Here is a 12,007-nt window from a genome sequence, read left to right as displayed (position 1 = left end):
AACCTTAAAAATTACTACGAAAATCCAAATTTATATTGCAATATGCATACTGAGCAAGGAAAACAAACATATAGAAAATTATGTATTTGAAACCTGTAAGAGAAGAGAAATACTGCATCCTGCTTTTTTTTTTTTTTGTAATAATGGTGTTTCCTAAAGGAGTGCCTACACAGTCACCAAGATGGGGAGCCATAATCATCATCATGGACAAACATTACAGGTAATGCAATGTCCGTCCTGTTTCGCTTGTGGACTAAAAGCAAAGTGAGGCAGTTAGGAACAAGAACAGACACACAATATAAGAAGGATAGAAAGCTATTAGAAAACATCCAAAGAAGAACTGTGAAGATGGTGAAGGGTCAGGAGGGGAAGCTATACAAGGAGCAGCTGAAATCACGTGGTCTGTTCATCCTGGAGGAGATTGAGGGGAAACCTCATTGCAGTCTACAACTTCTTCATGAGGGGAAGAGAAATCAGGCACTGATCTCTGCTCTGTGGTGACCAGTGACAGGACCCGAGGGAATGGCCTGAAGTTGTGTCAAGGGATGTTTAGGTTACATATCAGGAAAAGGTTCTTCACCCAGAGGGGTGACTGGACACTGGAACGGGCTCCCCAGGGAAGTGGTCATGGCACCAAGCCTGCCTGAAGCCAGGAAGCATTGGGAAAATGATCTTAGGCACATGGTGTTATTCTTGTGGTTGTCTTGAGCAGGGCCAGGAGTTGAACTTTAAAAACCCTTCTGAGTTCTTTCCAAATCAGGGTATTCTAAGACTCTATGATAATAGAAAAATACTCAACAATTGCAAGGTGCAAATATGGCCCCAGGTGCCTTCATGTGTTTTTTGGTTTGATTTTTTGGTTTGTCATTTTCTTATTGCAAATATTGAACCCTCCTTATAACCCTTGGTTTTAATCAAGTTTCCATTCAGTCAGGATGTCAGACTGCTTGGTGCAAATCATCCTGTCCTGTTTTCCTGCTTCAAATTAGCTGGAGTACATCTCAATACATTGGGATGAAACTTCTCATAACCAACATTAGATCTCATTTTTCCAGCACATCTGTGCTGACTATAGGAGTTAATCCAGTTTTCAACAATGAAGGTGAGGCCATACCCTGCCTCTGACCCATCAGTTTGTATCTCTTCATACTTGATCTCACTTTGTCACAACAATGGCAGTAAAGCATTAGCCTGATGAAGAATTATATGGCTTCATTTGCTGTTTTCTTCTGTACTGTCCTTTGCTACTATCCATTTTTTCCAAAGAAATCACTACAGAGAATTAACCCAGACTATGCATTATTTAATAATTATTGTACATTACAATTAGTCAATAATTTTAATACATTGCCTCACTGCTCTATCTCGCAACCTTTCTGCCAATGTAAGCTATATTTGTAGGAAGACATCTCTTTTAATTATCCTTTAATTTATTACTTTAGCTCTGTTAAACAGAACACAAAATCTAATTCAACGCAACATAAAAGTTCACAATTGAAAAATTTACTGAGGTAAGTTATCTCCATTGTATGAAACTCCTGAAAAGGAAGGGATAGCAGGCACTGGGTTTTCCTGCCATGTTTTGCATTCCTCAGTGCACAGGTTTCAGAGAAGTCTCGCAGCCTCTTTTAACTCTTTTTCATTATAATGGACAATGGTAGCACTTACTGGCTCCATCCTTTCCTGTGCCCTTTACTGTTTCTATGCCATGGAGGACTCCAGTCAAAATTCATGTTCTGGATGTGCTACTGGGACTTTGCTGCCTGCATGGCTCTGTAGCCTGATGTATTGACAATGTTTAAATGTTTTTATTGCCTTTGTATATCCTGTCAGCTGCTCTTCCAGCAGAAAAGCCCAAGAGGTCTTTAGGAAGAATTGGTCACAACTGACGGGTTTTGAAAACACAATTTTCACTGTACTTTATAGGAATGGTGCCATTTACAACTATTTCTGGCAGAATGCCCCTCTGTGCCCAACAGAACCAGAAGAAACCAATGAAGTGTGTGCTTTTATTGCTTTGGGGACCCCACAAGTCTTGAGTTAGACATGAGGAATTAAAGGGGAAAAATTCCAAAGCCAGTTAGTTTCGTCTGTGTTTGGATAACATTAAAAGGTCTGTCTCCTACTACCAAAGTTTGGTATGCATGACCCTTTTGCTCTTAACAAGTCATCCCATCTTTACTGAAAGATGTGTGACCCATTGAATAGTACGGAAAAGCCAGTGAAGAAAGTAAAAGGAGGAAAAATCTCACATATTTGGAGTTACAAAGGCTCTACTTATTCCCTTCTTTTGGACACAATGCAACATTTCCATACACCAGTCTTCAGTGACTTTTAGTTGTCTTTCAAAGCAACTGAGTGCACTTCAGAATGCAGCCTCCTGTTTGTCACCCACCAAGCAGTGCACCTGTCCAAGCCATGAGCAGCCATCTTCTCCAGGAGAATGTTGTGGGACATGGTGTTAAAGTCCAGATAGGCAAAATCCACAGCATTTCTGCCATCCACTGAGAGGGTCACCTGATCATGTAAAAAGATCAGTTGATGAAGCAGGACCTGCCTTTCACAAACCTGTGCTGGCTGGGCCTGATCCCTGGTTGTTCTGCATGTGCTGAGTGTTAGCACTCAAGATGATCTGTTCCATGGCCTTCCTAGCACTGAGGTTAGGCTGGCAGGAGTTCTAGTTCCTTGGGTCATCTGATGGTACAGCCCATCTGCCTTGAGATGGTTCCTTCCACCAATTTTACAAACTAATTTCAGCGTAGGATGAAAGAACTGCTATGCTTTCACTTAAAAAAAAAAAAAAATGGGGCTGCAAAATCATGGTGAGCGAAGCCCAGTGTTCCATGACAGCTGGTGCCAAAGCCAGCTGCCCTGCCAGCCCTCCTACATGGTGTGGGGAATGGGGCACAGCTCTCGGGACCTACAGCTACAGGATTTTAGGTCACATCCTGACAGATGAGAATGACTTGCCAGGCCAAGTGAAAGCTGTATCTGGCTCCAGTTTGGACCAGATAACTTGGATGCAAAACACTCAGATGCTGATGAGAGTAATTTTGTGCAGAGAAAAATACCCTGGTATTATTACCAAGTAAAAGCCTGTGTCAACACTTCAGCAAAAACCTGAGAGACCTGGGGTTTGCTGACTACTAAATCCTCATGAAATCCTTAAAAGCACAAAGACAGGATTTTTCATAAAGTTCATAACTCCAGAGGATTAATGAGCCTGAGGCACTTCCAAAGTCCTGTTCATAATTATCAAAATATCACATCCTGTATTCTGAATTCTGAAGGGAAATATTAGTGTCTATGGATTCAGATTGTTTTCTGCATTTTTTACAGTGAGCAACAGCTATTTTAGTAATTGCATTTGATATTTTTAGTAGTCTTCTTGCTTGTCTGAAAATACATCTTTTTTATACTTCTGTTCCATCATCCAGAACAAACCCCAAATATTGCAGCAATCTGTAGGAACCAAATAGCATGAAAATCCAGGGCACATGCTCTAAGACAGTGACTGCAGCTTATCTCCTATCATAGCTCTGAACTGCTCATGCTGTTATAGTCTGGGAGATGAATTTCTAGTGCTACATGTTTTGGAGATATAAGCTGGCAGACAATTTATCCATAAGGAATCTAAAATTCTAGTCACATATTTTGGAGTAAAGTTTACAGTATGTATGTTGAAAGTGGCCAGACTGTGAAAACTAAATTTTATAATAGCAGGAATGGGTCCCTGTAGTTGACAAAAAATGCACTTATGTATCTTCAATTAAATCAAATCATTTTTACAAAGCAAATTAATTGTCTTGACATATAATTTCACTAATAACTGTTTGAAGATGTTTTATTTTGTGACTGGGTAATTTTTCAGAGAGACAGGATTAGATTAATCTCAAATGTATAATTTATTTTTTTGGTATCCTTTGGTGGTTTTGGTATTTCATTTATACCGGTATTCTTTTAGATATGGAGGAATAGGTTCAGATTTCAAAACAAAAAATTCCTATGAATTGAGGGATAAAAACTTCTATATTGCAGCAATCCTAGAGGGACAGTCTAAAGTGTTAAAAACCTTTTTGAATTTTTTATTTAGGATTGATTTCAACCTACTTTCCTTCTCAGAAGTCATGTTCTAGTGAATCATAATTTTCCAAAGGAAAAAGAAATCAGCATAAATTTCTTAACAGACCCACAAAAAAACCCCAACCATTAAGTTCTGCTGTTCACCACAGCCATGGCCCCCACTGCGCAGATTTGTTTAAGGTCAAATTAACTCAGTGAGATATTTCATCGGCTGATGTGAACCAGAGCAATTTCCCTGAAGAAAAAAGAGATGTGTTGACTTATAGCTGCTCAGAGTCTCCATGTAAATTTTCCAAGTTTTCCACAGCACTATTGCTTTTGATGATTTGTCTTAATGATCCTTGCTCCCCAGACAGGTCTTCAAGGTGGTCATGATGGAATATGGTCAACAAATAACTTCTGTCATATCACAAAATAATTTGAATCTGAGTTGGAAGGGACCCACAAAGGACCCTCATGTCCAACTTATGTTCTTATTCTCTCATAGTCCATTTCTGTTCTGTCAAAAGTTTGGAGCCTGGAAGAGTGGGAAGGGGTGTGTGCCTGCTCTGGGCAGCTGAAACCTCTGGGGAACAGAGGGGACCTTCCACCTCAGAAACAACTAGACTTTTGCAGTTTTTTTGCAGTTCTTCTCTTTAGACAGCAGTTCACTGATGTCTAAAGAGACCTTCTGGAGAATAGGACAAAGGTAAAAAAAACAAAATAAAAACCAGAGCACGGGGACCTTGCTACACCAGAAACTGGTACTGTTGCAAAATAATTAAGAATTAATATTTCTTTTATCTTGAGTATTTTTCATAAAAATATTTTTTTTTCTACAAAACATCTACCTCTGAAGTAGTTCCATCTGTAGGTGGGAAAGAAATGTGATCTATTTTTCAATGACTTTTAAATGAAAAGATAAATTCAAATTTGTAAAGATTTATTTAAATTTAATGTTCCTTTAAATTAAAATGGCAAGAATAAGTAAGTATTTTCTTAATGGCTCTTGGCTCAACTTCCATCATTTAATGAAAGGAGATGGGAAACCCTTCACATTATAATATTTGTCCTGTTCATGAAGAAGCACTGGGAGAGAGATGTTCAACAGGATGTGAAACCTGTGGGAAGCAATTTACTATAGTATATGGATACTGAATAAAATAAAAAAATTTACATGATGTTAACTGAAACTTTGTGACCACCTGATCATTAAAAAAGAAGGAAAAATAAAGTTCAGAATTCAGAAAAACTTAGCAAAATCAGTTGAAGTTGGCTAGATGGAAAATAAATTTTTTTTTCCTATCAGCAGACTCTTAAAGGCTGTGATTGTTTTGTTCAAGAGGAAATTATTAAGAGGGGATATCATAAACATGTATAAAGTAAATATAAAAAGAAAGAAAAATCCAGTTTTCAAAAGTACGTCTCAAGCTCAAAATTTCAGACAACTGAAAGAAGGTTTATACATACATATATGTGCACCACAGGAACATTCACGGACATTCTGGGTAACACATATTTTCCTGGAAAGGGAATTAAATCTCCACTTAGGAAAATTGAAGAAAACCTTTTATTTGCAGGAAAGAGAAAGAAATCACAGCTTTACTTTACTGCTTTTGCGCATTGCTGGGTTTATTATCTCTTTTTTCTTTTTCCCCGGCTATTTGTAGTGGCAGCATACTGGACTAGTTGACATGTAGTCCTGATCTAAACCAGCGATTTTCACCTTCCATTCATGATGGCAGCACCCAGATGGATACTAAATTTGACTCGTCTTTGCATTACTCCACTGAACAAGTATTTTCTGTACAAGGCATAAAATTCTTCATCAGGTTGAAAGATTTTCAGTGTGGACTACTCTTCAGAGTAACTGGTATGATGCCAGTGGGGGTCTGGCTCTCAGACTGGAGTTGCTTCACATTCCGGTAGTGAAGCATTCCACTGATGCCTAAAGAGGCTCACCTGGATCAGACACTAGACAGAGTTAAAGGAATCAAGTAGGTATTTATTAAAAAGGCCTTCAAAAAATATGCCTTGAGCAGTACAAAAGCCCAGCCATGGTTCCACCCAAGATGGACTCAAGATGGATGCAAGTTGGACAGACAGTCTTGAGTTTTCACACTTATATAAGTTTTGGTCCATTCATGTATTGAGGTTAATTCTCCAATAACAGCTTCAGGTTATGAAATCCCATCCTCCCAGATTGCTCTCCTCAATTTGCTGTTGTTTACACTTTTTGGGCCTGAAGTCGCAATGGTGTCCTTGGTTCTCAGGCTGGAAAATGATTGTTTTGTCTAACTGAACTGTGAGGAGAACTTGCTAACTCTTTATATGAAGTTCAGAGTTGTGGCACACAGAGGCACACACTAAGGCAGTGCAGAAGCTGGAAAATATGAAAGCTAAAATTTAAGACATCACCACAATTCCTCAGCAAGCATGGCAAATCCATTATTTGGGATTCTTCAATAATTTTTAGGGGGTTTGCCCCTTAATTTTTAGCTTTTATTTATTTTGTTCTGTTCAACTATCTATTGCTTTGGAAATTGCCATGTTTCACTTGCTTTTTTGAAATCTGCATCAGCTTTCTGCTACCTCAGTTTAGGAAGGTTTCCAGTTTGACCAGTCTGGACCTTTTAAATTCCATCCAATGAAATACAATTAATTAAATAATAGTAGAATAAAAAATATTTCACACATCTAGCTTAAGTTGTTTAAAAATGAGATTTACAGGGACCAGTTAAATTGGCATCACAGACCCAGGACAGGGTAATTTTGATTTGCTTGTGGCAACACAAATCTCACATCTCATCAGCTCACTCCTAGAAACAGCTTTGTCCTATGAAGTGATCTGCTTGAAACCTTCAGGTCTGTTTCTTATTACTTCAGGAGTTGACCGGGAAGTGCAGTCAGGATACTTTCATTTGTATTAATTCCTGTGATTCTGGAGCTGTTCCTGCTCCAGGCATTCCCTAGGAGCAGATGTGATACAGTCTATTCTTTGATATAAACTGGATCATAACTCCCAAGATGTGATAAAAACCCTTCATTGTCTCCTAACAGCTATTTCAATGAAGTTTTTCCTAATTTAATCTACTGTAATGGTCAATCACATATCAGATGATTTAGAGGGAGGGAGGGAGGGAGGGAGGGAGGAAGGACGGAAGGAAGGAAGGAAGGAGGGAAGGGAAGGGCAAAGTAAAAATTGGCTGATTACCTTTTTGCTACCTTTCAGGATAATCAATTCAGCATAAAGTTTACACAGATTACCTACCCTTGGGCCCAGCATGTCTGACCATAGTGAAAGCAGTAAAATTAATGCAGACTTCTTCTTAAAGAAGCATGCCATTGTACTCAAAAGCCACAGCAAATATTCTTGCCTGGGATTCCTGCCTTGATAAAGATCAAGTAGGAAATTGAGATCCCCAGCTGTTGTTGTAAAATGGCACAACACTACTCACTCTCTCCCTCCATTTCTCTCTCTCTCTCTCTCTCTCTCTCTCTCTCATTTTTTCCTGTTAACAGCTTAGTTCCTTTCTCCCAACTTTTTCCACATTGTACAAATCCCTGTATACTGTATAAAATTTTTTTCTGACTCCATTCATAAATTCAAGATTTTTTAAAGGCTAAAAAATAATTTCTTTAAAACATGACTTAGAAAAATTCCACACTGACCTTCCTTGCTTTTAAGATAGTTGAGTATCACATTTTTTGGTTTACAATCTCAGTAGGGTTTACATAGAAGAAAGTCTTTATGGAAGACTGCTAAAAAAAGAGAACTTTTCCTTCCCCCTCACCTATTGACCAGAGAGGCAACATTGTGTTGGAGTTCCTTGAGTTTCTTAAGGACTCTTGAATGAGGACCTAATAATTTATTTCTTAAAACTCTTTTCTAGTTTATTCTAAAACTTTTGATTTGACAGGTCAGTTTAAGATGATCCCTAAGTCTCATCCCTTATTTAAAAAACACAGACTGAGATGTCAGTATGATATCATATGAGAACCACACTCAGATTCTCTGAAGTGAATTTTGATGCAAATAATTTAGGTTTCTGTTGTGTTCTTACCTTCCCTGAGTACTCTTTTTACACTTCATCTAATAACCCAATATTCCCCTTGGCAGGCATCTTGCTTCTGAAGTGTTCAGAACATTTATTTTTGGTTTTATGCCTTGAGGTTCCTCTAAATTGTTTTTGGCTTGCTCTATTATGGTTTAACATTTCATTCATCCATTTATTCTGTGAACTGCTTCATTTTCCATTGACTAACCCCTGAACTTGCTGATAGCTTATGAGGCAGCAGTAAAAGTGAAGGACTTGCAGGTCATTTCTATATGGTGCAGAAGGTAGAAAGAGCAGAAGGACATTATTTTCTTACTGTAATTTATACACTGTGCTTGAAATGATGAAGATGTAGCTGATCCACCAGGCAGAGGCATAGTATTTTTCAGGTTGGAGGGGACACCAGGAGGTCCCCAGCAGCAGGATCAGCTCTGAGGTCAGAACAGATTGCTCAGGGTCTTATCCAGTACAATTTTCAGTAATTCCAAGCATGGTGACTGGACAACATCTCTGGGAAATCTGTGCCTGACTGTCCTCAGGAGGGATAATATTTTTCCCTGTATGCAGTTAAGACATCTTGTCCCCTGTCCTCCTGGAATGAAATTTGATAACCTCAATGTAGGCAATGGCAAGCTGCCAATAAGTCCCTTCCCATAGAAGTTTCCTCTTAGCCAGGCTGAAGAAGGCCAGTTCCTTAAGTTTTCTCCCATAAGTCATTTGCTCCAGCCCCTTGACCATCTCAGTGAACTGTCTCAAGTTTTCCAATATCTTGTTTAGACTTGCTCCAGTATGTCTGTGTCTCCACTGGGGAGCCCAGAATGCAGCTGTGTGTTGCCAATACTATGCACAGAAGGATCACCTTCCTCAGCCTGCTGGCCACACTCGGCCTGGTGCAGAGCAGGAGGCTGGTGGCCTTCCATGCTGCAAGGGCACCCTTCCCCTCACTGTTCCTTCTTCCTATGCAGACACTGAAGATGTACAGAAATAGCTACAAATGGGCCAGAGTGGTCAGTCAGTGCCTTTTCCACTTGCACAAACCAGGCATCTTGAAGAAAGGAGAAATTCACTTGCTGAATTACTTATTTCTAAAAAGAACTACATCACAACTATCTAGAAGCATTTTTTTTTTTTTTTTTTTTAAGATGCAGCTGCTTATTCAGCACTGCTGTAAGAAATTTCCTTTGGAACGGACTGTTGATGCAATGCTGTATAGACTATAAATTGTCTTTACCTTCCAAACCCACCTCAGTCCCCTGTGCCAGGCTCTCACCAGGATCTAGTCCACAGTACCATCTAGTGGGAAACGCTGACATGACCGTGCCCATCCCACGAGCGCTCTGAAGACATTGTCATTTCTTCCCGATCTCAGCAGGTAGAGAAAAGTGTATAAAAATCCTCTTAGGCATGGCAGTATAACCATGTGCGATTGTGTGAGGAGAACTCACCTATCTGAAACATTTCATAAGCATGATTACTAATTACTTTTTCCAAGGCTGATCTGTTAATAATAATAATAATAAGATAATAATAATATTATAATAATAATAATAATAATAATAATAATAATAATAATAATAATAATAATAATAATAATAATGATAATAATTCATATTTGCTGCTCTTAAAGATTAAGTAGATCTAATGCTGGAGGAAAATTATGAAGAATATATCTAAGACTTCTAAAGACAGCTAGGGCAGCTTGCTCTCTCCTGAGATGCAAAGGCAGTACCAATTTTGACACTTCTGTAGAAACTGCTCCCAGTTAAGAGTACACAGATCTGACATCCATCTAGGGCATCTTCTTACTGCAGCTCAGGCAGCTTCCCTTACAGGATCACCCAGCAGAATGAACAACAGACAGGGTATTTACACTGTGCTCAAATGACATGTGCTCTCAGATAATTTATGTGTTGGACAAGACACTGCAATGCAGATAGCTTTGATGAGGAAAAAGTAGAATTGCAGCATATTCTCAGGCAGAGTGAATATCCAAATTCTTGCACTGAGTAGCCTGTCATGCACTCATTCTAGAACTAGCCTGTACAAAGATCTCTGGTTATTCTATCATGATTATTTATGTGCTATAATTAGGCCAAATTAACTCAACTTGAAAATAAAAGGAAATAACCACCTCAATTTCCACAAAGATCATACCCTAAGAACTATTTGTGAGGTACACTGTAGCCCATATTAACAACAGTTGTGAAGCTGTTCAAAGAACACCAATTTTGTTCCTTGATTTTCTAAAACAGGCCAGTGAAAAGTCTTTCTGTTTGCACCAAACACAAAGAAAAACTTTTTTCTGTTGCTTTCTAGGTATCTTTGATAAAAGTCATGAGAACTAGGAGGAAATCTAGATTTTAAAGACTGCAGCTCTTAAAACACATTCATTTGGTGAGCTCTGCTGTAAGGAGCTTCAGTATCTGAAATGAAATGCAGCTCCAGGAGATGGGGCTGAGTTACACAGCCTCACTGACTGGAGGCCATGAGCTGAGGTGAAGGAGGATGGTCTCCCAGGCACATGGGTCTCCAGGGAAGCTTCTGATCCGTGAAGAGCTCCAGTGCACTGATGAAGCTGCACATCTTCAGAGGAGAACACAGCATAAGAACCCACAGAGGCTGAGCTTGTTTTCTCAAGCATGACCCACTTTTTATTGGTCTTCAGACTCTCCCACATCTAGTTTCTTATTCACACCTTTCATATTCAAAAGATTAAAAATGTAAAAATTAAAGGGAATTAAAATGTCTATGTAAATCTTCATATGGAAATTTCTAGTCCTGGTAAAGGCTGCACATTTTTATTATGGTAACCAATATTAAGTATAATTTATGCAAACCCATTTTTGTTGTTGAAAGGCAGTCTATCAGTTTAAGAACTCATATAATTCATATTTGATGCTTTTTGAGCATGGAATTCAGGTTATTCCCCCTTCAACTCTTAACAATGATATAGCTGTTTGGGGGCAAATTACTACTGTTTTGAGTAATGGTCTCTGAAAGCTGAAATAAAGAAACAGAGGGGAAAGACAACTTGCATCACCAGTTCTATTTATACTCCGCATAACTTGCATAACTTGCCTTCCACTGCAGCATTTGGATTGTAGTGAAATTCTAGAAATTTTCTGGGAAAAAAAATCCTAAGTCAACTTAACTTAGCACTATAACATGAGGTATTCTATCAACAACATAGGTCTTATTTCTGAAAAGCTGTTTACCCAAAATAGCACAAAGTGAGTCTGATTCTTCAACAAACCTGTATTCCTGTTTGGGCACACAGCACGCTTTGTGTCAGTAGACTTGCAGTGAATTTGCTAAATGCACCAAAGAGCACATCTTGCAAAGGATGACAGCACCAATATTTCACAGAAACTGATTGCTATAAGGTGTAAAAGGAAGAAACTGTTCCTTTTCAAATATAAAATACATGCATTTGTAAAAAAAAAAAATTGCATTTTAAAGACATTCAGATATTACTGCATAATCTTCATTACTTTCAAAGGTTTTGTTATCCTTTTAGAGTTTTTCACTTTGCATTTTGTCACTTTGATTTCTGTTGATAACAATTTGCACTTCCAGAAGATTTGCCTTTCTCAAGTCTTCAAAGAGAGTGTTTACAGAGCAATAATGTGTGTTTTCTAAGATCTCTTTATATATCTCTTTTTAGTCTTACAAGTTCCTATACCCTGGAAACTGAATAACAGAAAACACTCTTTCAACCCTATGCAGACCATTAAGGCATTTCTGATGTTTTTATTTCTTATGTTTCCTGATTCATACTTCTCAAAGGCCTATGCATGTGATACAGCTGTACTTTGGTGGTAATAAAAACTCTGCAGTTCTGTTTTTACTGCCAAAAATACAATTCCTATGATCTAGAGTAGCAGTTA

Source organism: Taeniopygia guttata, chromosome 1, assembly GCF_048771995.1.
Source record: "Taeniopygia guttata chromosome 1, bTaeGut7.mat, whole genome shotgun sequence".
NCBI classification, from domain to species: domain Eukaryota; kingdom Metazoa; phylum Chordata; class Aves; order Passeriformes; family Estrildidae; genus Taeniopygia; species Taeniopygia guttata.
Note: the sequence above shows the minus strand (reverse complement) of the source record.